This window comes from Heterodontus francisci, chromosome 29 (assembly GCF_036365525.1).
Source record: "Heterodontus francisci isolate sHetFra1 chromosome 29, sHetFra1.hap1, whole genome shotgun sequence".
Classification (NCBI taxonomy): Eukaryota; Metazoa; Chordata; class Chondrichthyes; order Heterodontiformes; family Heterodontidae; genus Heterodontus; species Heterodontus francisci.
Window position 1 is genome coordinate 41,880,490 of NC_090399.1, and position 27,859 is coordinate 41,908,348.

Consider the following 27,859-nt stretch of genomic DNA (forward strand, 5'->3'; position numbering starts at 1 on the left):
CCAGCAGTTCATTTGCTTGCGTTGGTCAGTGATTGTGTCCCCTGATTTAGATTTGAGGGGGGCAATCTTCTTGATGGTTGGCCCAAAAGCTCTCTTAATGTCATCATACATTCCTCTGATGTTTCCGGTGTCAGAGGCCAGCTGAATATGACTGCATAGGTGTTGCCGGTAGTCATTTGCGCAGTGCCTGGCTGTTCTTTGTGCAGCGCTTCTCGCTGCTTTAAGTGCTACCGTTGTTAACTCGCTGGGGGCTTTCTGGTAGTTCAGCAATGCAAGGCGCTTCGCAGCTATGACAGATTCCAGCTCTTCAAAGTGAGATTGAAACCAGTCTGCATTCTGCTTCACACGTTTGCCAAAGGTGTTCATTGCTGAGTCATAGATGGCGTCTCTGATGTGGGACCACTTGGTCTCTGCATCCCCTGTAGGAGTGTTTTGAAGGGCATAAAGTTGCATAAAGTTACAATTAATTGTTATAGTGAGCATGACACAATTTACAGAGGAATAAGGTTATAATTATTAATTTAATTGGATAAGGTTACCAATGCATAGTGGAACAAAGATGCAGTCAGTTGTAAAATTGTGGATGATAGCTAATACACAGGATAGAAAGTTACAGCTACTTGTTATATTGAGCTTGTTACAACTTTATTCCCCTTTATTGTTACAATGCATGTGGAGAATGTCACATTACACATAGCAGAAAGTTAATTATTTAAATTTGATACAATAAATTATACCCAGGTGCATAAAAATAGTTTTTTCTTATACTGGATTACAGTAAAGAATGCTTAGGGAAATAATGTGTTACTAATTGCTCAATTGTATATATGATGAATAGTAAAATGAGTTAATTGTTTAATTGGTCATTATACCAAGAGCGCATTTGTAAAAGGCCACAATTAATTGTTAAACTGTGCTTGACAAGCAATACACTGGGGAATAAAGTTACAGCTAAATGCTAAATTAGACATGGTAACTGGTACACAGTGTATAAAGTTACAGTGAATTGTTATGTTGGGCTTGTTAACAATGCATAGGGAAATAAGGTTAGAGTTAATTCTTAAATTGACATTTATAAATGATTCTCAGTGGAATAAAGTTATAATTCATTGTAAAATTGGGCTTTTCAATTCATACATAGGGGATTGATGTTGCAGCTAATTGTTACATTGGGCTTGATAATCGATACACCATGGAATAAAGTTAAAGTTATTGTTAAATTGTGTTGTGGGTATTCTTCATGTTGTATATTCATTGGGACTATGCCAGAGTCTTCAATCCCTCTCAAAGACTCTGCCTGGTACTTTCTCAGTCTGACCCCATTCTCTGCTAACATGGGGAGTGCTAATACCTCATCTTGGGGTTGGTGGAGGAAGTACATTTCCAATTGGTGCATCATATTATTGTCCGTTTCCTGTTTCCTTTGACCCATTTTCTCAGTTGCTCGTCATGAATAAATGAAGGGATTCGATCAGCCTCGATGTACTCCATCCCTTCTGTATCACATTCTATACCAATGCTGCATACAGGCTACACATGACACGTCTAGTAAGGTCACCTCATTGTTTGCCTGCATCAACTCATTTATTTTACCCTGGATCTTCCCACTTCCGGCACAATTCTTCTGTCGACGAAAATGGATTCTGATGCTCCCTCAGATTATCAACTTCTTGTTGATTAATATTCTCCAATGATCCCTTTATTTTACCTCTTCATTACCTCATGGTGCCCCCACATTCTTTCCATATCTATTCTGTTTACTTCTGCTAATCTTGTCATGATCCTATTTCCAGTTATTCAGTCAACCCTCACTTTCTTCATGATTTAAAATAGTTCTTGAGAGCTGCTGAAAGTAGAGACATGTTGTCGAAGCTTTTCGTATTGCACTCATGAGGACAATGTGCAAGAATAACCAATGTAGGGAAAAACGGCAACTTATACTTCATGAGAAGTGCCCAGTCTACCTCAAATTACCTGGAAGGGGAATATATCCCAAAAATTTGAGCAACAGGTAAAGCTAGCTGTTTCACACTGCTACTATAAAGTAGCAACACGTGTGGTGTTTGTCACTAACAGGATGCTGCCATCAAGCCAAAAAGACGTCCTGCTTAATGCACAATAAGTAATGCACATGAGTAATGTGATATATGAATTTCAATGCCAGTGTGGCGCTATGTATATAGGCCATACATCCTTAAAGACTGGCGGATTGTATCAAACAACATTTCCCTTTCGCTGTTCCCAATGGACAAGTTACAGGCCGTACCAAACCAGCCAGTGCTTGCAAAACTCAAAACACAGTGTCCAATGTTAGACGTGATTCTGCGATTGGACCACATTTGCTAAATAACCCACAGTGTTCTTAGAATTATGCTAACAATCAATTTAAGATTGTCAGTCAGTGTGGTGCATTTGAGCATTTTGGAAGCTACATACATTAATACACAGGTCCCTGTTCTGTGCAAACAGAAAGAACATGTACACACATTGTGCCTGTTTCAGCTGAACAAAATAAAGTGACAGCCATTTGCTGGGCTATTCCTCAGGGCAATGCCTTGACCAATCATTGTAAAGCTGCCTGGTTGAAATTTCAAACAAAGCTTGGCAGTTCACTGTCAGTCACCGTAAACTGGTGCATTCTCCATGGCAATGACTCTACCAATCAGAATTCACTTGCCAACCAATCTGCACTCTCTTCTCATGCAGTAGAAGTTGCTGTTTTCCCCTACATTGGTTATTCTTGTGTATTGTCCTGATGAGTGCAAGATGAAAAGCTTTGACACCATGTCTCTATTTTCAATAATTCTCAAGTTCTGTCCTACCAAATGATTATTAAAATAATTCTCCTCATGTTCCTCATCATTTTTCATTCGTTAGGTCCTCTTTTCTATTTTTTACTAGTAATTCCTTCACTAATTCTCCTACCATTTTGGTCTATTAATTCCTTCACTAATTCTCCTACCATTTTGGTCTATTAATTGTGAATAATTCCTCTCACATAAACCAGTTGACAGATTTAAGCTTATGTTTAACAAAGCAATACGATTTCAAAGCACACATTGTTGTATCATACATTTACTGATTCAATTACTAATCCATTAACATGTCTTAAACTGGATGAGACAGTTCTTTCCTTTCAGTGCAGTGTCACTTCTTGGTTTCATGGTTAATGTTATCTGTGCAGGAAAATCAAGCTACCCATCCCTCCCCTATTATCACAGTGTCCCCTTTCCAACTCCTATGGCGCTGCCACACCCATGGTCAATTTAGTATTTGAGTCAAGGTTTCTTCCATCCCATCTAATCCGGAGGAGTCTCCTTGATCTCCTGTATACGGAATTCCCAATTTTCCTGGGGAACCCGATTATAGTTCTTTCCCCAATACCACTTCATGTCTGATTTTTCTGAATGTTTTTTTCACAAATGCATTCAAACTGTCCTCCAAATCCTTCATCACACCATGACCTTCCTGTCCACTGTAAATACAGCATTGACCTTTTCTTTCACCCTCTAGTCTTATTGACGCTATTACACTGCTGGGCGTATTCCCTAAGCCCCCATTTTTATGCTGACATGGATATGTCCTGTTATTATGGGGCAGAAATTTAGAACAACACAACTTAGTCCCGTTTTGTTGTGATTCTTAATCCACAGTGCCTCTTTTCTAGTTCCCTATTGATCCATCTGATTCTACCCTTTAAAAGGCGACATCTCTGGAGCTGGTGCAAGTGTATTCAAGGCAAACCTCCTATTCTTGTTTAACTTTGTAGTCTTGTCATGTATAATAGCATGTTGTCTGTTCGATGGTAAACCTACAGATTTGCATCTGGGGGTCTTTCATTGTATGGTTAAAATGATCCCGGCATCCATTCCCAGAAATACCATTCACAATCCAGAGTAGTAGCATAACATACAACATCTTAGTCACTCCTTCACCTGCGGATGTAAGACCGAATGGAACATTTTTTTTCAATTCAACACCTGTCTTCTTCTATTTCTCGGGTTTAAGCTGATTTCTATGATACCACATGTTCTGTATTTTCTTCCCTCATGTCTGGATGGTCTGATTAATGTTGATTTCTCCCAAGTTATTCACACTTTCACACAAACCTTCCCAGTCAGCCTTCCAGGCAGCCTAAATCCCCCCGCCCTTATTTTTAAAAATTATCACTTTTTTATCTGTTCATGGGATGTGGGCATCGCTGGCCAGGCCAGCATTTATTACTCATCCCTAATTACCCTTGAGAAGGTGGTGCTGAGCTGCCTTCTTGAATCGTTGCAGCTCATGTGGGGTAGGTACATTCAAAGAGCTGTTAGGAAGGGAGTTCCAGGATTTTGACCCAGTGACAGTGAAGAAACGGTGATATAGTTCCAAGTCAGGATGGAGGATGGTGCATGGCTTGAAGGGGAACTTGCAGGTGGTGGTGTTCCCATGCATCTGCTGCCCTTGTCCTTCTAGGTGGTAGAGGTCATGGGTTTGGAAGGTGCAGTCTAAGGAGCCTCGGTGCATTACTGCACTTCATCTTGTAGAAGGTACACACTGTTGCCACTGTGCATCAGTAGTGGAGGGAATGAATGTTTGTGAATGGGGTGCCAATCAAATGAGCTGCTTTGTCCTGGATGGTGTCGAGCTTCTTAAGTGTTGTTAGAGCTGCACTCATCTAGGCAAGTGGAGAGTATTCCATCACATTCCTGACTTGTGCCTTGTTGATGGTGGACTGGATTTGGGGAGTCAGGAGATGAGTTACTCGCCATAGTATTCCTAGCCTCTGACCTGCTATTGTAGCCACGGTATTTATACAGCTACTCCAGTTCAGTATGTGGTCAATGGTAATCCCTAGGGTGTGTTGATAGTGGGGATTCAGCGATCGTAATGCCATTGAATATCACCAGTTGAACAGGGCCAAGAAGATAATAGGTGAATATATGGAATCTGAGCAAATGTGTTTGGGAAAGGTTGTGTGAGTGTATTCACGAGTAACCTAAACCACCTGGGTGTGATTCACCAATAAATCTCAGTGTGATATCAATACACAATCCAGTGAAATCCAGGAAAGTATAGCTACAAATTGTTCATTGATAGCTTTCTTTTGGAGATGGTTGTGTTCATGCATGTACTGAACAGTGAGAAGATGTATTTTATAGTCTGGTCACAACCATGCAGTGGGAAAGCAAAAACCCCCAGACACCCCAATCTTTTGATCAGATATTCTGGACACACAAGAATGGCTTGTGTCTGATATCATGTGTGGCATGACCTTGGGATACCTATAATATTGCAAACGTGATCAGTCACTCATGAGGTAACTAGTATGTGGAATGCATGATGATAATTCACTGAAGAATGGGTCTCAGACACAGTGGGCTGAATTTACAAGTGTGCCACAAATCGCGATGGTGCACTTTGAAGTTGGCAGACTGCCCGTGTGGATCGCCCATCACTGAGCCCCCGCTATATTACGCACGGGGGCTCATTTAAATGGAGGGGGCGGAATGGTTCCCCCCTCCACCCGCCCTGAGAATCTCACTCCTGCCCCCTCCCCATCAGTATCACACCTTGGATGTCCGTACGGAGATCCGAAGGTGCGGGACCTCTGGCCACTGGGAAGGGCATTTAAGTAAAGAAAGGTAAAGAAAAAAATTCAAAATTCAGGCTGAAGCTCAAAAATTGATCTTAAATTTTCTACCATATGGGTATCAGTCAATCAGAACTGGGAGATTCTTTCAGTCCAGGTGATGATGTTTAGATATATGAAAATACATGTCGGAATAGGTTTGGAACTATGTTTACTATTCAATATATCACAATCTTCACAATATTATTGATATGTTACATACAACCAATGGGTAAAGATATATGACAATGAGGAAAGAATCTTTAGAGTTGACCTTAAATACTCTGAAGCCAAGAAAGGTGGTACTGTAAGGAAAGGGTTAATCAGATTGACTTGAAGTGTGCTAAAGTAATACTGCTAATGATATTTATTTCTTTGAAGTAATGCTGGTATTTATCCATTGCTTGTCAGATCGGGAAGAATGATTCTTAAATTGTTATTTTTTAAAGTAGTTTGAAGTATACGGCAATTCTCAGATTAGAACCAGCTGCTTAATCGAAACGTTAATAGGAGACATGGATAAGAAAGGATTATTAATGTCAGGAGCACAGAGAGAGACCAGTAAAACACACTTTGTACCAAAGAAACAGAGAAAGATTTCATTCATTACAAGGGAGGCTGTGAATCCTTGCTTCGGATAAGCAGCTGCCTGAGAAAGAGCACAGTCTGGATCAGGAAAACATTGGGCTGGATTTTGTTTTCTGGGGAAATGAGGCACCAATCTGGTGGGGAGTGGGGGAGGAGGTAAGTTTTTCAGTGCAAGGGAGTGGGGACGGGGTCAAATTCATGTCATGGGTTTAGGGGATGGTGGGAAGGGTAGTAGTTGAAAGTTTTTGCAGTCTGTCGGGAGAAGGTCAGATGGACAAGGTAAGTGTTTTGGAGGGGAGGAGGGCAGATAATTAATTTTATTGTTATGGGGGGTGGGTGAGGGGGAGAAGAAGTGTCTTTATTTATTTTTATTTACTTTACCTTTAAATACTTAAACTTCCCGGTCAGGCTAAAAGCCCTTTAAAAACGGTGTCAGTACAGGTAGCTGACGTCATTGCCGTGGATGGACAGCCCACCCCCTGCACATGATTGGAGGGGGGCTGCCTGCCCTGGCTATTTAAATTTGCTGCTGAATGGAAGATTGTGACGTCTCTGCGGCCGTTTGTTTCATCCAGCACCAAAATGAGCTGTGGGTACAAAAAATTCAGTCCAGTGAGTGTGAAACAAGTGAAGGTATTTAGAAAGAGAGATGTTGTGAAGAATGATATATTCACCAATGTCAGTTATTGTAACTGGGATCCAGGACTGGAAGGACAGAATATAATCAAACCAATCAAAGACACCTTTTAATGTAACTGTATCATGTGACAACATGTGAATTGTCAGGTAGAAGGGGGAAGGGATATAAAAAGTTAGTGTTGGAACGGATGTTTTGGAATGTGATAAATGTCTGACCAATCTGTATATCGAGCTCAGGACAGTAATGTGTTAGAGTTTTCCAGCTACAACTCACAAGGATTGTTTCCTAAGTGTTGATGTTAAATGTCTGCTTAACTAGTTCGTGCTTACTCAATCTGTGACATCTGACATTCAATGCTGCAAACTCCATTGATTTGACCAGTAACTTATAAGGACACACACCACCATCTCCTTGAGGGGAAAAAGGGAGGGGCAATTAATGCGGGCCTTGCAAACAATGCTCACATCCCAAAAAATACATATAAAAATGTCTGTTAACACTGAGGCAGTAGAGGGTTAAGAGTGATGGTAGAGAACTGGAGCTGGGTGTTGTCAGAGCACATGTGGAAGCTGACCCCATGTATATAGATGATGTCACCAGTGGGCAGCAGGTAGATGAGGAAGAGGCTGGAGTAGGAATGGAAAGTTCAGGGACTCCTGATGAAGTTCTGATGAAGGGTCACTGACCTGAAATGTTAACTCTGCTTCTCTCTCCATAGATGCTGCCAGACCTGCTGAGTATTTCCAGCATTTCTTGTTTTTATTATCTTTGTTGGACCTCTCTCAAGAATAAAGCTGAAATCTCTGCTCATTACAGAACTGATCCCACAATAATGAGCAGCTTCATTTACAATTTTCATATGATTGTGTTGACCATGTTCACTCCTGCTGAATCAATTCTGAATGTTACTGATTTCTCCACAGTCTACACTGAATCCAGGGACACAAGCAGACCTGTTTCACTCTGTTCCTACAGTTTCCCAGTTAAATTATGAACTTTTAGTTTCTGACATGGGGATAGTTAAAGGCCATGTTAGGAATTGCAGCCTAGAAATTACTGTGGGTGACATTAGGGGACGGGCATTGAACATGTCCCATTAACATTCCTGTCTCTGCTATTTTACTGTAGATGTTTACTTGGTTATTCTACATTGGTTAATGGTTCCACTAGAATTAGAAGTGTGTCACCCTCTAACTCCATTTCTCCAGTTCACTCCTGACCGTCCACCCAAACTCCACCTTCCATCAATGTCAACTGATCCAAAACTCTGCTGTCCATATCCAGCCCTCACCAAGTCCCACTCTCCCATCACTTTCACCCTCACTGACCAACATTGGCTTAAAATTCTCATCCTTGTATTAAAGTACCTCCATGTCCTCACCCCTCCCCATCTGCAGCCTCTCCTCCAAACCTGCAGTAAGCCCACTCTTGACATATCCATACCTCTGACACTGCCCTCCTTCAGTGGGAATGTCCTCGCCTGTTTCCACTCTCACTGATCTGATTATAACCAGAGCATCTCCAGTAATGGCTTCTCTTCCCCGACCAGCACTGTTACCTCTGGAGTCCCTGAACTTTCCATTCTTACTCCCCCCTCTTCCTCATCTACATGCTGCCCACTGGTAACATCATGAACAGACATGGGGTCAGCTTCCACATGTGTTCAGACAACACCCAGCTCTAGCTCTTCACCATCTCTCTCGACCCTCCACTACTGAACATTAACTCTACTTCTCTCTCCACGGACGCTGTCAGACCTGCTGAGTATTTCCAGCATTTCTTGTTTTTATTTCAGATTTCCAGCATCTGCAGCATTTTGCTTTTATTTTACCAATGAAGATAATGTCCTGGATTTTGAGATGTTTGTGTTTTATCCACTGCATTATTTACATCAGAATCAAAGCTGCTGATGTAATGTGTTTGTTCAGTTGGGTGTAAGTAATAGAAATGATCAGGGGTATAACTGTGTCAGTGGAGACTTACTCCCTGTATAAATCAGGACCCATTGCATTCGATCAGCTCAGTGTGCCTGCTGCAGCGGTAGAAATCGTGCTTCTCACAGAAATGGTACATCCAGTAATCCATCAGATAGAAGATATTTACTATCCTATTCTTGCAGCTGTTGGAATTCCTGGTAAGTTGGTATCTCATCAGGTAATGGCATAAAATGGTGTTAACTGTGCTGCTGTACTCGGTATTATTTCTCAATTTCTGTTTTACAAAGCTGCCTGTTCTGTTCCAACAGTTGAATCATGGAATGTGCTCAGTCTCTGCTCTTTCTGTCTTATAGCAGCTGCATTATTTCTGTAATGATGTTTGTTTACCCAATCTTGTTAATGTTACTGGATTATTCTCTGCATTGAATGTTTTGTAATCAGGTGTCTGGACGAAAGAGCAGGAATAAGACTATCAGGATTTGTTAATAGGTTAACGTTGTTGGACTAATCTGTCCTGGAATATTTTTATCAACATGGTTTCAGTGATTGATAATGGGGACAGCTCACAGTCTCAGTGTTACAAGCAGGCAGATCAATGTCCTCCCTCCCAATAACATGGGTCAGTTTAACTGGAATTTCAACATAAATATTGGTTATCACTGTCATGAAATACTATTTCATTCAGTGTGTGTCTGCTGCTGCTTCAAATGGCTGGTTACTGAACTGAGTTTTCTGCTGGCTATTTCACATCTCTCTTTGTTTCACTGGCTGAATTCACTGTCACTGGACAACATTGTCAAATGGAAAGTATTGATGTGATGTTGTATCAGTTTACACTGTACCTCTTGGAATTATGAGTCCTTCTATTTATCTGTAGATTATAAGCTGCACCAGGGATATTGGTGTTCTGTGAACTTAACAATTGCTGTACTTTATAATTCCAGGAGAAGGAATTTCAATTATTGTGAGGTATGTCTGGAAGAGTCATTGGATTCTGTTCATTCCATGCACTGTAGATAAAATGAACAGTATAGGTGAACTGGCGGAGATTTGTCTGATCTGGAGAAATGTTAAAACTATTCAGAGGCTTCATTAAACAAATTGACATTGAGAATTGGATTATCGAACATGGGCAGATGAACAGAATGCAGGTGCAGAATATTTGGATGAATGGGATGAGAAAAGGATAATTAAGAAAGAAAATAAGAGATTGTGAAGAGAGATGGAGAGAGGTGTGATAAAGAGACAGAGGAGGAAAACTAGAAGGAGATGGAGAAAGAATTCGAGAGAGACGGAGGGTGCGGCAGTGTGTGAATAATTCCTCAGAATGAACTGATAAAACTTCCAGTAGAATTCTGATGAGCAAATGTAATTTGAAGGTGTTATTCGGATGCTGTCGGATTGTGAAAGTTTAATTGTACTGCCGAGTCTGTTTGGCCGAATGCTGCTTTTTCTTATTTACTGACTGAATAAATATACTTAGAGAATAGAATCCAAGATTTATTGTTTGCAATGAATCACATAAGAATGAAACATAAGAAGTAGGAGCAGGAGTAGACCATTCAGCCCCTCGAACCTGCTCCACAATTTATTAAGGTCACGGCTGATCCACAACCTCAATTCCACATTCCCACACAAAACAATTATCCCGAGATTTCCTTAGACTCCAAAAATCTACTGAGCTCATTCTTTAATATACTCAGTGACTGAATATCCACAGCACTATGGAGTGGACAATTTCAAAGATTGACAACCCTCTGAGTGAAGAAATTTCTCCTCATCTCAGTGTAAATGGTCGACTCTTTATCCTGAGACTATGCCCCCTAGTTCTGGACTCTCCAGCCAGGGGGAAACAGTCTCTCATCTACCCTGTCAATCCCTCTCACAATCTTGTATATTTCAAAGAGACCACCTCTCATTCTTCTAAACTCCAGAGAATATAAGCCTCAATCTCTCTTAATACAACAATCCTCTCACCACAGGAATATATCTCGTGAAGCATTTTGTTGCACCCCCTTTAAAATACAATAATCTCATTAACTATCTGCTACTCCCCTGGCGCTATCTCCTAATCTGATTATTATTAATGGGCAGATAATCATGACTCTGCTATCTCTACCTTTCTTTTTTAGTCTGTGTGGATGCAATACATCTCAACCAGTGAGTTTGTTCGCTGATGACTTCATCAAATATCTCCCCATTGTCAACTTTCAATGGCTTGAAGTTTTTCATTGGATTTATTCACGATTATTTGACAATTGGATTATTTGATCCCCTCAGAGATCTCACTCCCTTCTTCAGGCTCTGGATCCTCATCCACTGGGTCATTCTGGCCCTGACTGTCCCACAACCCATGAGACATCCTTCCTTCTGAGCTCGGAGCTGTGCTGCAGAATTCCATTTACTGTCCATGTCAGTCTGCTCCAATGTCCACTAAGCCTGAGCTCTCCTTAAACTCACAGTGGATGGGATCTTGCCTGACAGACAGCATGAGGTCATTTCCCAGCCAGTTTCCCTTCACCATCTCCTGGTACATTCTGAGGGCTCCATTTGGAATTGATTCATTTTGTTTCATTCAATCACCATTTCCACTGGAACGCCTCTCTTCCTCACCGGATCTGGTCTTGGAATGAAAACTTTCGCAGAGTCCTGTGCATGAACCCTGTTGTAAAGTTTAGGTGTGTGGACCTCTGATATAAACACAGGGATATTCCTCACTTAAATGTTGTCACTATGGGTACGTATGTGTTCTAGCTATGCTGCCTTTGTGTAGGCTACCTGGACCATTCTTTGTTCCAAATCTACTCAGGTCCCCTCCTTCACATATTTTTCTGATACTTTGATGACTGTGTCTCCCTCGTCTTCACATGGTCCGTCTCTGACACTTCTCTTCCCTTCCTCGACTTCTCCAGCTCCATTTCAGGAGATTGGCTGTCCACCAATATCTACTATAATCCCACTGACTCCCATAGCTACCTTGATTATACTTCCTCCCACCCGGCGTCCTGGAAAGACACTGTTCCATTCTCCCAGTTTCTCCACCTCCGTTCCATCTGTTCTGACGATGCTACCTTCCACACCAGTGCTTCTGAAATGTCTTCACGATTCCTCAGCCGAGGATTCCCCGCCACTGTGGTTAACAGGGCCTGTGACCGTGTCCATCCCATTTCCCACGTTTCTACCTTCACCCCTTCCCTCCCTGCCAGAACCATGATAAAGTTCCCCTTGTCCTCGCCTTCCACCCCAGCAGCCTCCACATTCAACACATCATCCTCCAACATTTCTATCACATCCAGCTAAGTCCAACACCAAACATATATTCTGCTCCCCTCCCTTCCCCCCACTCATTGTGACACCCTGATCCACTCCTCAATCACCCCCAACATCAGCTCCTCTTCCCCAGGCAACTTCCCGTGCAAGCACAGGAGATGTAACACCTGCCCTTTTACCTCCTCCCTTCCCACTGTCCAAGGTCCGAAACACTCCTTCCAGGTGAAACAGTGATTTACTTGGACTTCTTTCAATTTATTAACAGTATTCACTGCTCACGATGGAATCTCCTGGACATTGAGAGAGGAGCAAACACAGATTGAGTGATTGCTTTGCAGAACTCCTCCGTTCAGTCTGCAAGAGTGACCCTGAGCTTCTGGTCACTTGTCATTTTAATTCTACATCCCACTCCCACTCTGACCTCTCTATCTCCGACATCCGACACTCTTCCACTGAAGTTCAATGAGGAACAGGACTGGATTTTTCAATTAGGCCTTTTATTACTGTTGAATTCGACACTGAGATTAAAATCTTCATATTATAACCATTACTCCCACTTTCTGGGACAGCCTGTGCTGCTAATGGAGGATGGCTACACCAGAGTCACTGGGAGTGGAGGGGGTGTGGGCTGGTGCTTGGGGTGGGGATCCCCTATTGGTACACAGCTGGCAGTCTGGTCCACACCCCTGGGGTCTACCCACCATTCTCCATCACTTTTCCGGACCACTGGAACCTTCTCCTCTTTGCCAGATTTTCCATGCTCCCCTCTCCCTCTGTTATTCTGCTGTAACCATTTACACCTCCTCTGGACCCATCCTCTGTTTCTTTAATTGTCCCATTCACCTTGCACCATTATCCCTTTTATCATTGAATCACTCCTGCCCTCCACCCAATCACAGACCTTCCCTTTTGTTCTTTCCTCCCCCTACAGCCCACTTTTCTCCGACTGCTTGTTGCTAAAAACAGCGGGAGGGGAGGGGAGGGGGACTGGGAGGGCGAGTGTCTGATCATCAACTGGGGCAGGGACCTCCTATTCTGGAATGTGAGTCTGGGGGGGATGAGGTGTATCTGATCATCAACCCTGGGGAGAGGTCCCCGAACCAGGAACAAGGTCCCAGTCCGGGGAGGAGGAGGTGGAGTGTTTGGTCCCCAACCCAGTAAGGTGCCTCCGATCCTGGAGTTTGGTCCCAGTCTGGTTAAGGGGAGTGGACAGGTGAAATGTCTGATACAAGTTACAATGGGGGGGATGTGGGAGGGTGGTCTGAACCTGGGAGAGGGGTCTGAACCCATTGATGTTCCCATCCAGGGAGGAAAGTCCGATCGCGGTGCAGAGGTACAATCTAGGGGTAAAGGGGTTAAATTCCGGGGGCGGTGAGGTTAGATGCTTGGTAATCCAAGGGAGTGTTGGGGTTCAATCCTGGAGAGTGATGGCGTGCGATCCCGGGGAGTGGTGGGGTCCGATCCCAGGGAGTGGTGGTGTGCGTTCACAGAGTGGGGGTAGTCCGTTCCCCAGGGTGGTGCGGTCTGACCCCGGAGGGAGTGGGTGAAGTCCTATCGTGTGGTTTCCAATCCTGAGGATGGTGAGGTCCGAACCTGGGGTGGGTGTTCTGATCCTGGGGGTGGTGCAGTCCGATCCCGCACATTGGTGCTGTCCGATTGTGGGGAAGGTGTGGTGCGGTCCCAGGGTGGGGCGGATGATTCTGAGGGATCATTCTGATCCCAGAGGGGGAAACTGTTCCAATCACCAATCTCAGGTGTCTTTATATGTAGCGTGAGGTATAACAAGGAAACCCAGTCAGCCAGAGTTAAACCTGTAAAACAGATTAAATCAGAGACTTCCAGCTTCATTCAAATATTTAAATTACTAACCCGCCTCCTGGGAGTGGTTGTCTGTCCGTCCCCTTTCCCGACTCCATTAAACCCAGACGTAGGCGGCTCTGAGGCCGGTTGGGGGAGAGGTTCAGATTTTTACATTTTAACCTCTGACCCGCCCCCAACTCCCCTGTTTTTGGTGCTAAAATCCTGCCCTTACTGTCTGGGTCAGACACGGAGAATGTTTGATCAGTAATTTCCAGTCTCTTTTCTCTTCTCTCTCTCACAGTTAATTTACTGGCGATTGTGATCCTGTCCCGGAGAAAGTGTGGCCTCTCCACCTGTACCACTCGCTACCTGGTGGCCATGGCAACGGCCGATCTACTGGTCATTATCACTGAGGTCATACTGTTCAGGATCAATAATTACTATTTCCCGGTGAGCTTCCTGTACATCACCCCTGTGTGTAGTGTTATCGATGTCCTGATTGATGCAGCCGTAGACTGTTCTGTCTGGTTCACCGTCACTTTCACCTTTGATCGATTTGTAGCCATTTGTTGCCAGAAGCTGAAAACAAAATATTGCACCAAGAAAACTGCGGCTGTGATTCTAGCAACAACCTGCATTCTCCTCTGTTCAAAAAACATCCCCATCTACTTCAAATATGAACCTGGACGGATAATTGACAATGTACCATGGTTCTGTTATACAAAGCCAAGCTATTATACTGAGCCTGGATGGGTGGGATTTGACAGGTTTGATACGATTTTAACCCCATTGATCCCATTCGCTTTAATCCTGTTGCTCAATACTCTGACAGTCAGACACATTTTAGTGGCCAGTCGAGTCCGTAAGGGACTGAGGGGTCAGAGCAAGGGAGAGAATCGCAGTGACCCAGAGATGGAGAGCAGAAGGAAGTCTGTGATTTTACTCTTCACCATATCTGGCAGCTTCATACTTCTGTGGTTGGGATTTGTTTTAGATTACTTTAACATCGGATATCAATTTGATTATGATTCTTTTTATATATTTCGACGAGTCGTATTTATGCTGTTGAATTTAAGTTGCTGCACAAACACATTTATTTATGTGGTGACTCAGTCCAAGTTCAGAGAGCAGGTCAAGAGTGCGGTGAAATATCCGGTTACATCAATTATTCAGTTAATGAATAAACAAAACAACTGAGAGCAGCCCAGAGGCAGGTCCCAGTGTTACCAGTCCATGAATGGAATATTTATCCCCAGACTTCCATCAACTGAATGACAGCAGGAATCGCTGGGGATGTGAAAATACCCCCAGCGGCGGGAGTGGTGGCTGGAAGAGACTAACACCACCCCCTGCAGGGCAGGAGGGTAAACAGCAGCCACAGTCTCTCCTCCACCTCCACTGGTTCGATTCTCAGCTCCTCACATCTGCTCAGAAAAAATGTTCTTCCAAAAGCAAAATGCTGGAAATCATCTCACGTGTATTGATTTTTTTTCTGGAGACTCTTAATTGAGTCCATCTCCCTTCCATTTACCCAACCTGGTCACTGCCATCTCTCTCTCCGACTTAAACAATGTTGTTGTGGGGTGGTTTGCGTCTGGCCAAGCCCAGCCGAGGGACAAGGATAGGGAGTCGGGACATAGGATGAGGGAGTGGTGTCGAGCTTGGCACAGCAACCGGCCACCCCGGGGCCTCAGCTTCACGGTGCTTGGATGGATGGGGCCGAGTCCCTTCCTGGATCCCATGTTAGCTGATACTGTTAACGGTTCCCTGCCCTCAGGTTCTGTCCCTCTCTTTTTCAAATCTCCAGTTATCACCCTTATTATAAAAAAAAACAGACAACCCTTGACCCGCTCTGTCTTTGCAAACTAACCCCCATCTCCAAACTCCCTTTCCTCTCCAAATTCCTTGAACCTGTTGTCACCTCCCAAATCCATGGCCATCTTTCCCGGGACACCATGTTTGAATCCTCCAATCAGGTTTCTGCTTCTGTCACCGTACTGAAACAACTCTTATCAAAGTCGCAAATGACATCCTATGTGACTTTGACAAAGGTAAACTTTCCCTCCTTGTCCTTCTCCACCTGTCTGCAGCCTTTGACCCGATTGACCACACCATCCTCCTCCAACACCTCTGCACTGTTGTCCAGCTGGGTGGGACTACTCTCACCTGGTTCCATGCTTATCTATCTAATCATAGTCAGAGAATCACTTGTAATGGTTTCTCTTCCTGCTCCCACACCGTTACCTCTGGTGTCCCCAAGGATCTACACTTGGCCCCTCCTATTTCTCATCTACATGCTGCCCCTCAGTCACATCATCTGAAAACACACTGTTAATTTTCACATGTACACTGACAACATCCAGCTCTCTCTCACCACCACCTCTCTCAACTCCTCCACTGTTGATGAATTATTAAACTGCTTATCTGACATCCAGCACTGGGAGGGCAGAAATTTCCTCCATTTAAGTATCGGGAAGGCAGAAGCCATTCTCTTTGGTGCTCCTACAAACTCTGTTCTCGAGCCACCAACTCCATCCATCTCCCTGGCAACTGCCTGAGGCTCAACCAGACTGTTCACAACCTGAGATGAGCTTCCGAGCTCATATTCACTCCATCACTAAGACCACCTATTTCAACCTCTGTAACATCTCCCGACTCCACCCCTGCGTCAGCTCATCTGCTGCTGAAACCGTCATCCATTCCTTTGTTAACTCTAGACTCGACTATTCTGAAGCATTCCTGGCTGGTCTCCCACATTCTACCCTCCTTAAACTTGAGGTCATCCAAAACACTGCTGCCCATGTCTTCACTCACAACAAACTCTGTTTGCGCATCAACCCCTGTGCTCATTGCCTTATTTTGGCTCCTGGTTCCGCAACGCCTCGATTTTAAAATTCACATACTTGCTTTCAAATCCCTCCATTGCCTCACCCCTTCCTATTTCTTTCCTCCAACCCTACACCCCTCTTTAACATTATAACCTCCTCCAGCCCCTACACTCCTCCCTATCTCTATAAACTCCTCCAACCTAAACTCCTCCCTATCTTTGTGACCTCCTCCAGCTCCTACACCCCTCCCGATCTCGATAACCTCCCCCAGCCAAGTGTTGACCCACTGAACCTCTCCAAATCCTTCTGCACCATCTCCAACCTGGAAATCCTGGGCACTGATTGTTATTCTCTGTCTCTCTTTCCCTGTGTCTCCCTCACTGTTCTCTGTTCATCTCTCTCTTTCTCTCTATCTCTCTGCTTCAGTCTTTAGCTCTCATTTTCTCTTTCAATTTCTGTCTTCCACCCAATTTCTCTTTCCTCACTTCCCCTCTCTCAGCTCCCTCTACCCCCCAAACTCTCTCCATCCCTTTCTCTTCTCCTCTCTAAATTACACTCACTCTCAATTGCTCTTTGTCATTCTCTTTCTCTCTCTCCCTCCCCTCTGCCCTGAATCCCTCTCAACCTTGCCCCTCTCCCAACCACACCCTCTCCCCATCTCTCCATCCCTCTTCCCTTTCCCATCTTACTCCCCCCTGTCTCTATCGACTCCCTCACTCCCTACATTCTCTCTCACCAAGTTCCTCTCCCTCTCCATCTCACCCTCCTCCATCCTCCCACTCCACCCATTCCATCTCTCATCCTCACTCACCAACCTCCCTCATGCATCTCCTTGCCCTAACCACTGTCCCATTCACCTCTCTCCCCTTCCATTTCCTCTATCTCCCTCCTTCTCTCACCACATCCTCTCTCTACCCCTCCCTCTCGCTCCATCTGTCCCTCCTCACTGTGTCAAGAAAGTGTACAGGGAGCTTTTGTTTCATATACCTGCACTGGGAGTGTTTGGTCAGATATTGTTAAGGAAGCCTGACTCTGTGTCTGACTGTTTTTTACTTGTCGAGGCATCCTTTATTTCCCAGGCCTAATTTATGTGTATTTTAAATGAATAACTTTAATAAAACAGGGAAATAAAACAAACTTATATTAAGACCCTATTATCCACATTGACAATGTACTCCAACCCCTGTGATGCTCATTGGTCGCAGAAGGTCTGGAGTGAACAGACGGACACCACATGCTCATTGATCATTGTGTATCTGATACACTCCACAGCTCATTCCTCTGCCTCCCCCTCTCCCCGTGCCTCCCTCCCTCCCTCCATCTGCAGTAAAAGCTTTGAACCATCTGTATAAAATAAACTCAGGGCAAAGTAACGGAGGTGGATGTGAAAGTGCTTCACAACCAATTAAATACTTCACAAGTGTAGTCACTGTTGTATTGTAGGAAACCCAGCAGCAAAATCCCTTCACCCTCCCCTCTCCAATCCGCTCCCCAAACCTGCCGATCCTCCTCCCCCTCCTGTCCGCATCGATCCCCCTCTGTCACACAGTCAGGAGCTGGGTCCTGAGGCCAGGACACTTGATGCAGGAGTTTTTATTGTAGTCCAGTGTAAAGTGACGAGGCCTTTGCTGGATCCTGGGAGAATTTCCTGAGCTGGAAACTCCGATTCTTTGATGCAGCAAATTGCAGTTCCAGAGAAAGCTGTGCACAGGAAAATCAGACAAAGAAAATGGTCTCATTGCTGCCATCGCTGGGAGTTCCACAGTGACAGATATATTCACTAACACAAACCACTATTCATACAAAAACTACATCACACCTTGTGGGATTGCAAGAAAATAACTTCATCTCAATACAAAACAATCAATAAACACACTAACACTGCGATCACTGCTCACGATTATTCCACATGGGACTGATGCAGCCTCCGTGGATAGACCAGGATAGGAGCGGGATTTCATAAGGAGGGGGTCGGCGGGGGGGTGGGGAGGAAGTGATTACACAAAACCCCAGTGACCAGGATTACACAGCAACGCTCACTGAAGCCCAGACTGTGGGACACTCGAAGCTGCTCCTCACATTCCCTCAGGTCACGATGCACCGACAGAGAGGCCTGGTCCCCACTCAGCAATGCCTCACAGGAGAGGGAGGGGAGGGAGAGAGGGGAGGGGAGAGGAGGGAGGGAATGAGTGTTGCACTATCTGAGGTGCTGTCTCTAGGACGAAATGTTAAACCGAGGCCCCGTCTGCCCTCTCGGGTGGGTGTAAAAGATCCCACGGTCACTATTTGAAGAAGAGCAGGGGAGTTCTCCCTGGTGTCCTGACCAATATTTATCCGACAACCAACATCACTAAAACAGATTATCTGCTCATGATTACATTGCTGTTTGTTGAAAAGGTCCTTCATTGACTGTAAAGCACTTTGGGACGTCCTGAGGTGGTGAAAGGTTCTGTAGAAATCCAAGTCCTTTCTTTGTTTCTTTGTCCCAAAGCTCGACATGGGACGAGCGGCTGGCGATTGGAGAATGAATATTAGCAGCTGCCTCGGTGACGTGGGGAGTCAGAGAGTCCAGTCCCCACTGACTGCCCATTCCTTCTGGGCTCTGAGATCCAGTCGAGCTGGCTGGGTGTCTGGGCTCAGGCCTCGGTTCCAGTTTGCCTTTCCCGGGAGTGCGGGGGATGGGAGCCTGTTTTAACGGAGACGCAGTAAATGCTGGATTCTCCTGTTCTCTTCGCACCTTCCGGTGAGCTGCCATGGCGCTGGAAGTGGGTCAGAGCGGCGGGCGGCCGTTAGCAGTGGTTAGCAGTGCAGTCAGTGACAGCAGCACCCGGTGTAAGGTGGGGTCCCGGCCGGGGGATTGGGAGACACATCCTCCCGCTTCCTTCCTGCACTGGACTTTTTCACACAGGAGGCGGGTGTAGGGAGCGGGGCAGAGACACCTCCCATTGTCCTCACACACTCCTCCATTCTCACACCGTGTCAGCAAGTTATCACACACACCCACTGCAAGAGGCAGAAAAAAGAAAGGTTCAGATCATTGAAAATCTCCCCATGTTACAGATTGTTTCAACTGTCACCACTCCCAGTGTTTCACTTTTACAACAACATTTTATTATAAAAACATCCAGACACTGAGAATATTAATAAAGAATAATCAGAGCAGATTCCAAAGGGAATATATAAGGGTTCGGAAAGATATGAAGAAACAATTAGAAAAAGAAAGAGAAACTTTGGAATTAAATTATCAAGGAATATAAAATTAATTCGTAAAGTATTGGAAAGACACAGAAATAACTAATAGAAAATCAGGACAGGGATCGGGTCACTCAGGGATAAACACTACAAACTCACAGGTAATGACAGTAAAATGGCAGAAATATGAAATAATTACTTTGCCTCGGGATTTACCAGGGAGACTAACATGATGGAGATGACCATCAGAGGAAGAAATCAAAAAGATATAAAGATAGAAAGGGAGGAGATAATTGATAAACGAATCAAACTTAGAGAGGATAAAACCCCTGACCCAGATGGATTGTATCTGCAAATATTATAAGCAGTTAGGGAAGAGATAACAGAGGCTCTGTTACAGTGGAATTAGAAATTCATTAAGAGGACAGGCAGACAGATCATGTGATTTCTATATTTAAAAGGGTAATAGAACATGTCAAGGGAACAATAGACCAATGAGCTTAACATCAGTGGGAGGAAAGATAATGGAATCCTTACTCAAAGATATGATAGAAAAACATTCAGAAACTAAAACTATAATAACGTGTGATCAGCATAGATTCCAAAATGGAAGGTCAAGCATAACCAACCTTATTGAACTCTTTGAAGAAGCCATAGAAAGAGTCAATGTGGGTAATGTAGTTGATGTTATATATTTAGACTTTCATCAGGTACCACATCGTAGACTGACGATTGAATTCAGAACATTTGGAGTGAGCGGGGTTGCAGCAGAATGGATAACGATTTGGCGAAGAAAGAGTAAACAGAGAGCAGAGGTTAAAGCCAGTTACTCAGACTGGCACAAGTTGGGAAGTAATGTTCCACAAGGATTGATGCTGGGAGACTGTCGGAGGGTCAGTACTGAGGGAGTGCTGCATTGTCAGAGAGTCCGTGCTGAGGGAGTGCTGCACTGTCACAGGGTCAGCACTGAGTGAGTGCTGCACTGTCACAGGGTCAGCACTGAGTGAGTGCTGCACTGTCACAGGGTCAGCACTGTGTGAGTGCTGCACTGTCACAGGGCCAGCACTGTGTGAGTGCTGCACTGTCACAGGGTCAGCACTGTGTGAGTGCTGCACTGTCACAGGGTCAGCACTGTGTGAGTGCTGCACTGTCACAGGGTCAGCACTGTGTGAGTGCTGCACTGTCACAGCGTCAGTCCTGAGGGAGTTCTGTATAATTGAAAGTCGTGCTTTCTTTTTCTGCTCTAATCCAGCCACATTGTTTGCGAGCTCCTACTTTGCTTTGGGTTTGCAACCTCTAGTGATGAGATACTTGGCCGTGTGTGACCCAGCTTTGGGTCAGCTGCATGTGTCAGGAGAAATCAGCAATTATTAATCCCAGTTGGAGAACAACACACAGTCTGAACACAACATCTGTACTGTGTACACACACACATCGAGTGGAGACTGTCCACCACTGCAAGAGGCTCCGAGAGACAAACAAACAGCTTGTTCATCTCCACCTCATCACCAATAAGACAAAAACTGGCACCCAGACACAGGAGGAGATATTAGGACGGGGACCAAAAACTCAGTCAAAGAGATAGGTTTTAAGGAGCATCTTAGAGGAGGAGAGACAGGTGGAGAGGAAGAGAGGTTTAGGGAAGGAATTTCAGAGCTTAAGGTCCAGGCAGCTGAAGGTCCAGTACCCACATGTTCCTGCTCCAGTATCGCACTCCCAGTCAGTGGAAAGAGTTATGGTCACTCCTGGCCATTGTGGGGAGGTATGGTCACTTCCGGTCAGTGTGGTGAGTTATGGTCACTTTCGGTCAGTGTGAGTGTGGGTTTGGGGATTCAATGTAACGGATGGTTTGGAAAGAGATGGGCAGCATGTGAAAGGTTAAATAAACAGGAACACGTTGATGAAAAATCTGGGAACAAGGGTGAACAGATTGAGTTCCGAGACACTCATCCAGTTCCCAGTCCTATGTCTGGGATAATGGAATTACAACTGGTTCCCATTGATCCTGGTCTCAGGCTTCCTACAAATATTCCCTCCACTTCCCACTGAATGTTCTCACTAAGTCTGAGTTAAGACACACTTTCCTCTTAGCTCAGATGAGTGTCGTATATATTACTGCTTCGTATCTGCTTCACCGATCGAGGAGATTAAACTTTACTCCACAGACACAAACAAGCAGATTTCAGATCCCAGTCCCTGTTCACACCTACACCTGCTCACACTCACTCCCCGTTCACACCTACACCTGTTCACACTCACTCCCCATTCACACCTACACCTGTTCCTCACTCACCCCCCCGTTCACACCTAAACCTGTTCCTCGGTCAGTGAGGGACAAGGGAAGTTTGAGGGGAACGGTTCAATCCCGATACAGAAATATGCTCTGGGTCAGCAGGTCACAGGTCAGAGAGCGTAGATCTTACTTACGGTCACTGGCGACAGTGTCAGGGAGGCTTGGAGAGAGAAAGAGAAAAACAAAGAGTTAGATAGACGTTTGATTAACAATCTTTATTAATAAACACACGAATACAATCCATCACATGGAGTGTTCATGCGATCGACCTCACTCAAACTCACAAACAAAGATCTCATTGGGTATTCACACCAGCTCGAGGTGAGACCAGGTCGAGTTACTAAAGTGCTCACAGAAGGTGAGTGTGAGGTTAGTGTGTAAGTACGTTCCCACTACGTGTGATTAATGTGTAAGTGAGCAGGGTTTATACGTAAGGGGGTCAGTAATCACATAGACCCCTCCCCCACTGCCCATTTGTGTCACTCTCTGTTTCCTGATCTCGGGACATTCCACACACAGCAATGACCACAGATATCCCTCACAACCTTCACTTCCTGATCTGCTTCAGATATTTATTACACAGAGGCTTATTCTCCTTTCACCCTCTCCAGCTGTTCCCCAGATGTTCGTCCAGCTGTTAACATTCCATTCACACATCAGTCTCCACCTCACTGCTACCTCTGGATCTGTGTGTGTGTCCCGAGTGAGATTTCATCACACTTAACCCATACGACTATTCTAACCTCACCCTCTACATCATGTCAGCAATTCCACCTTGTTTACTCACTGAGAGAGGCTTCAAAATCCTGAAGGGTTTTGATGGAGTAAATAAGGAGAAAGTGTTTCCAGTGGCAGGAGGGTCAGTGACCAGAGGACACAGATTGAAGAGAATTAGTAAAGAACCAGAGGGGGAGAGGAGGAGAATTTTATTTTTACACAGCGAGTTATTGTGATCTGGAATGTTCTGCCTGAAAGGGCGGTGGAAGCAGATTCAATGATAACTTTCAAAAGGGAATTGAGTAAATACTTGAAAAGGATGAATTTACAGGGTTATGGGGAAAGAGCAGGAGAGTGGGATTAATTGGATAGATCTTTCAAAGAGCTGGCACAGGCACGATGGGCCGAATGTCCTCCTTCTGTGCTGTCTGATTCTCTGATTCTGAGTCTGTACAATCTCCCACTGTCAGTCTCTGTTTACACATTAACACAATCACAAACATCCATTGGGTTGTATTTTGGAATTGATGCATTGCTGGGAGTTACGATGAGAATGAAATATGAAGTGAATCTTCCGCCGGCACTGGGCTGGGCCGGAGAAGCGCTCGTTACTCACAGACATTGGCCGTCCCTTTGGGGATTGGGAGGTACGAGCCCGCTGTCCACCGTCGGCCTTGAAAACCTTTCTTACATCTCCCGCAGTCCGGCCCCGTCATGTTGTGTTCACACTCACAACTCAGCTTCCCCTTCTCCAAGATACAGTTGTTGGTGTGAAGATTGCACTTTCACCTGGTAACAAACAACAACAAGCTGGTTTAAAATAACCTGATCAGCTCTGTTCGACAGCGGACTCTCCGCTCCGGGACTCCGCTCCCCCTTTACCAGCTTAGCTCTGGAAACTCTAACATTTTTCTCCCCACTGGTTCCAGTGTTAGTTCACCGGGAACTCCAGCTTCAGATCAGGTGAATGAGCAACATTCAGTGATAGAATGAGTGTGGTTTACAGAACAAACAACTCTTCTTTTCAATAGAAATCTCCAAGAAATGTGACAGGAAAACTGACAGGAGTGGATATCAGTGATTCAGGATAGAAAAAGGAAGCAGAGTGTGGGGTTTGGGATCAGTTGGCTAGATCGGGACACAGGCACAGACTGGGAAAAGGCAGGTTCGGGACTGAAGTCAGGGACAACCTGCTGGTGAAATTTTTTTTAAATATTCTAACGGACACAATCGCATTGTCACGCTCTTGTTTTTTTCTCCTCGGAAATATTGTGTGTGCCTTTAAGACTGTGAAAGTATTAGTGCACCTTTAAGACAGAAAGTACCGGACACTCACTCTGCCAGATTGCAAACTGGTTGCCAAGCAACAACAGCAGGAGAGAGAGGACACATGATTCAATATTGCAGTTTGACTTTTGAAACTTGCTGGCAAAAACTGGTTTTAAGCACACAGAGTTCTGAGGTAATTTGAACTGAAGAAGCTGTGTTATTTCTCTCTCTCAAAATTCTACAAAGCTTCAAGCCAATTTAATTCCCAAAGAAAAATAAGAAAAGCTTTTCTTCACAAAGTATCGGTATTGCTGTGTTCATCATTGAAGCGCACTATTTAATGATCCAAAAGCCAAACTGAACTGCTGAGTTCCTATCTTTGAAGGACCTTTAATTTCCATCGGATCACTGTGAAGACTTCAAGCGACCTTTGACTTTTTCTATATTGGAAGACTCTATTTGTCAGGAATGTAACTTGCAAAGACTACTTTTTCAGTCAACTAATTAAAAACTGAAGTACTGTTAATTTTTAGTATATATATGTGAATGCGAGAGTTAGTTTTTTTAACAAGAAGTTATAACATCTTTAGACATTGGTTTATCATAGTCACGTTTCAGATTTTAAAAAATAGTTCATTTGTTGTTATCTAAAGATACTTGGTTAGTTCCACTATATTTGGGGGTTACCATGGTGTTCAATTTGGTTGCTTTTTCTGATTTGGAAAGCTTAAAAAATATGCTGTGACCTGTGGAGCAACGGGACTGAATTAACAGTGCATTGCTCCCACTGCAATCAGAATCATATATCTTAGCTGGGGGCTTTGTCCTGCATGGTTTCAACATATTTTAATTGGGGGTTGATCTGGGATTTGAACCTGGGATCTCTCACACATTGACAGCGAATCCATTGCTCCACTGATAGTAGCTGTGCCTCCAGTTGCCTGGGCCCAAAGCTCTGGAATTCCCTCCCTAAACCTGTCCATCTCTCTACCCCTCTCTCTCTTCCTTTAAAACACTCTTTAATACTGACCTCTTTAGCAAGCTTTTGGTCACCTGTCCTAATATCTCCTTTTGGATCTCAGTGGCATATTTGGTCTGATTTACTCTCCTGTGAAGCAGTTTGGGATGTTTTACTATGTTAAAAGTGCTATATAAATACAAGTTGTTGTTGTTTAGTAAGTGTGATTTGGAAAGGCCCAAAGTGTTGGACCCGTCTCTCTGCCGTGAAGCGTGAGAACACTGCTCTCGCTGACTCTGTATTAACAACATCGAGCCGCTGTTTAACTCACTGCGAAGGAGAAGCTTCAATATCTGCAGATTGGACATTGCACAGTTTGTCAATTCACAGTTCTGTGAAATATTTACCAAACTAAGCAAAACACGGACAGTTCCTTGGAGTCAAATGAACGGCATCGTAAACATTTTCCTGCTCCTATTCTCTAATTAGTGTCTGAAGATTCTCCTGGACTAAAAGCTCGAGTGAGTCTCCCAGAAGCTGAGTGTAGAATAATGAGGTAATGGCTCCGAGTCCCGGAGATTGTGTGATGGGCGAATGGGAATTCACTGATCGAGACTGAATATAGATTGAACAGGAAGGAAGTGTTCAGTCAGAATCATTCATTAAATCATCAGCGGCTTTGATCGAGTAAATAAGGAGAAACTGTTTCCAGTGGCAGGAGGGTCGGTGACCAGAGAGAGACAGATTGAAGGGATTTGGTAAAAGAACCAGAGGGGGAGAGGAGGAGAATTTTATTTACACAGCGAGTTGTTGTGATCTGGAATGTTCTGCCTGAAAGGGCACTGGAAAATCCAATAATAACATTCAATACTACAAGGGGAAAATTTACAGGTCTAAAGGGAAAGAGCAGGGGAGTGGAACTAATTGAATAGCTCTTTCAAAGAGCCAGCACAGGCACGATGGGATGAATGGCCTCCTTCTGTGCTGTCTGATTCTCTGAATCCTGATGAGACTGGATGTAGGCAGTGTTGAGAGTAAAGGGACAGATTCTGCTCGCTCCGTGCTGCTCGATTGGCTGAACACTGAGCAGGAAACGGCTCCCTCATGGTGAGCCAGCCAGCAGGACTCTGAAAGCTCACTAACAAGCCCATCACCAGGGACAGGGGGAGCTGTCACAGTGCTGCTCTGTACAGACTGTCACAGAGACATTCAGGGAAGCTTTTACAGTCCACACAGGGGCAGCTGACAGTGCTGAGTGGGCCGAGGGAGGGATCCCGATCTATCACTGTAAAACCTCACCAGTTACCGAGTGCTCACATCAGTGAGTCTGAGCAGAAACAGTGAGAAGCTCTCACCCTCCGGGAATCTCCGACAGAGTGAGAGTGATCCCAGATATTGGCCCTGATCGTGGCCCTGTCCCAGATGTTGACCCTGATCGTGCCGCCCCCAGATGTTGACCCTGACCCGGTGCTGCCTGGATGTGAAGTGTGGGGTCAGTGACTCTGTCCAGAAGAGTTGAGAAGCTCTCACCGCCCGCGGATGTCCAGGTTGGAGATGGCGTAGAAGTATTTGGAGAGGTTGAGTGGGTCAACACTGGTGGGCCCAGTGGCCGGCCGGAGCAGCCTGAGCCGCAGGTCGGTCAGGGTGAAGAAGTCCCTCAGATCCTTGGTGGTGTCCAGCTGGCCGTACAGTGAGGCCATGTCACGGAGACGGGGTCCCCCAAACAGGGCAAAATGCTCCTGGATCACGAAGCGGACCATCTTCTCCACATAGCCCCTGGAGTACTCCTCCGTACAGATGATGTCCAGCACCGAGGCCGGCCTCAGATCCCGGGCCCTTCTCGGCTCCATCCCGAAGGAGTTGAGGCAGTCGGCTCTGGTCGGGCTGCCACGTCCGGCCATGGTCCAGAGACTTCTCTGGGACCATCTGCTCCGGCCGGCCTGTCTCGAAGGTGATGACTATGTCCTCGGTCAGCTCGATGCTCTTGCCCCAGGACAGAGTAATGTTGACCAGGAGCGGCTCGGGGAAACTCCTCCAGGAGACACTTTGCCAAAAGGTGTTGGGAATCCGCCCCTCGTCATCCAGCATCAGCTCAGGCGGGTGTACGAGCTTGGGCGTGCGAGCGTCACACTCAAAGACCAAAGGACAAAGAACAGTACAGCACAGGAACAGGCCATTCGACCCTCCAAGCCTGCGCCGATTTTGATGCCTGCCGAAACTAAAACCTTCTGCAGTCTGGGGTCCGTATCCCTCTATTCCCATCCTATTCATGTATTTGTCAAGATGCCTCTTAAACGCCGCTATCATACCTGCCTCCACCACCTCCCCCGGTAGCAAGTTCCAGGCACTTGCCACCCTCTATGCAAAAAACTTGCCTCGCACATCCCCTCTCAGCTTAAACCTATGTCCCCTAGTAACTGACTCTTCCACCCTGGGAAAAAGCTTCTGACTATCCACTCTGTCCATGCCACTCATAACTTTGTAAACCTCTATCATGTCGTCCCTCCAGCTCCGTCGTTCCAGTGAAAACAATCCGAGTTTATCCAACCTCTCCTCATAGGTAATGCCCTCCAGACCAGGCAACATCTTAGTAAACCTCTTCTGTACTCTCTCCAAAGCCACTTGTTGTTGCACATGTACGGGTTCTCCTGGAAATGGAGACAGGAACAAAATGGGTTAGATACAGAGTAAAGCTCCCTCTACACTGTCCCATCAAACACTGCCAGAACAGATACAGCACGAGTTAGATACAT

At 45.1% G+C, this 27,859-nt stretch overlaps 1 pseudogene; it reads right to left on the reverse strand.

Annotated features, from left to right (window-relative positions):
• Positions 1-19,447: 19,447 nt before the first annotated feature.
• On the reverse strand, positions 19,448-27,859 carry LOC137345798 (netrin-G1-like; annotated as a pseudogene).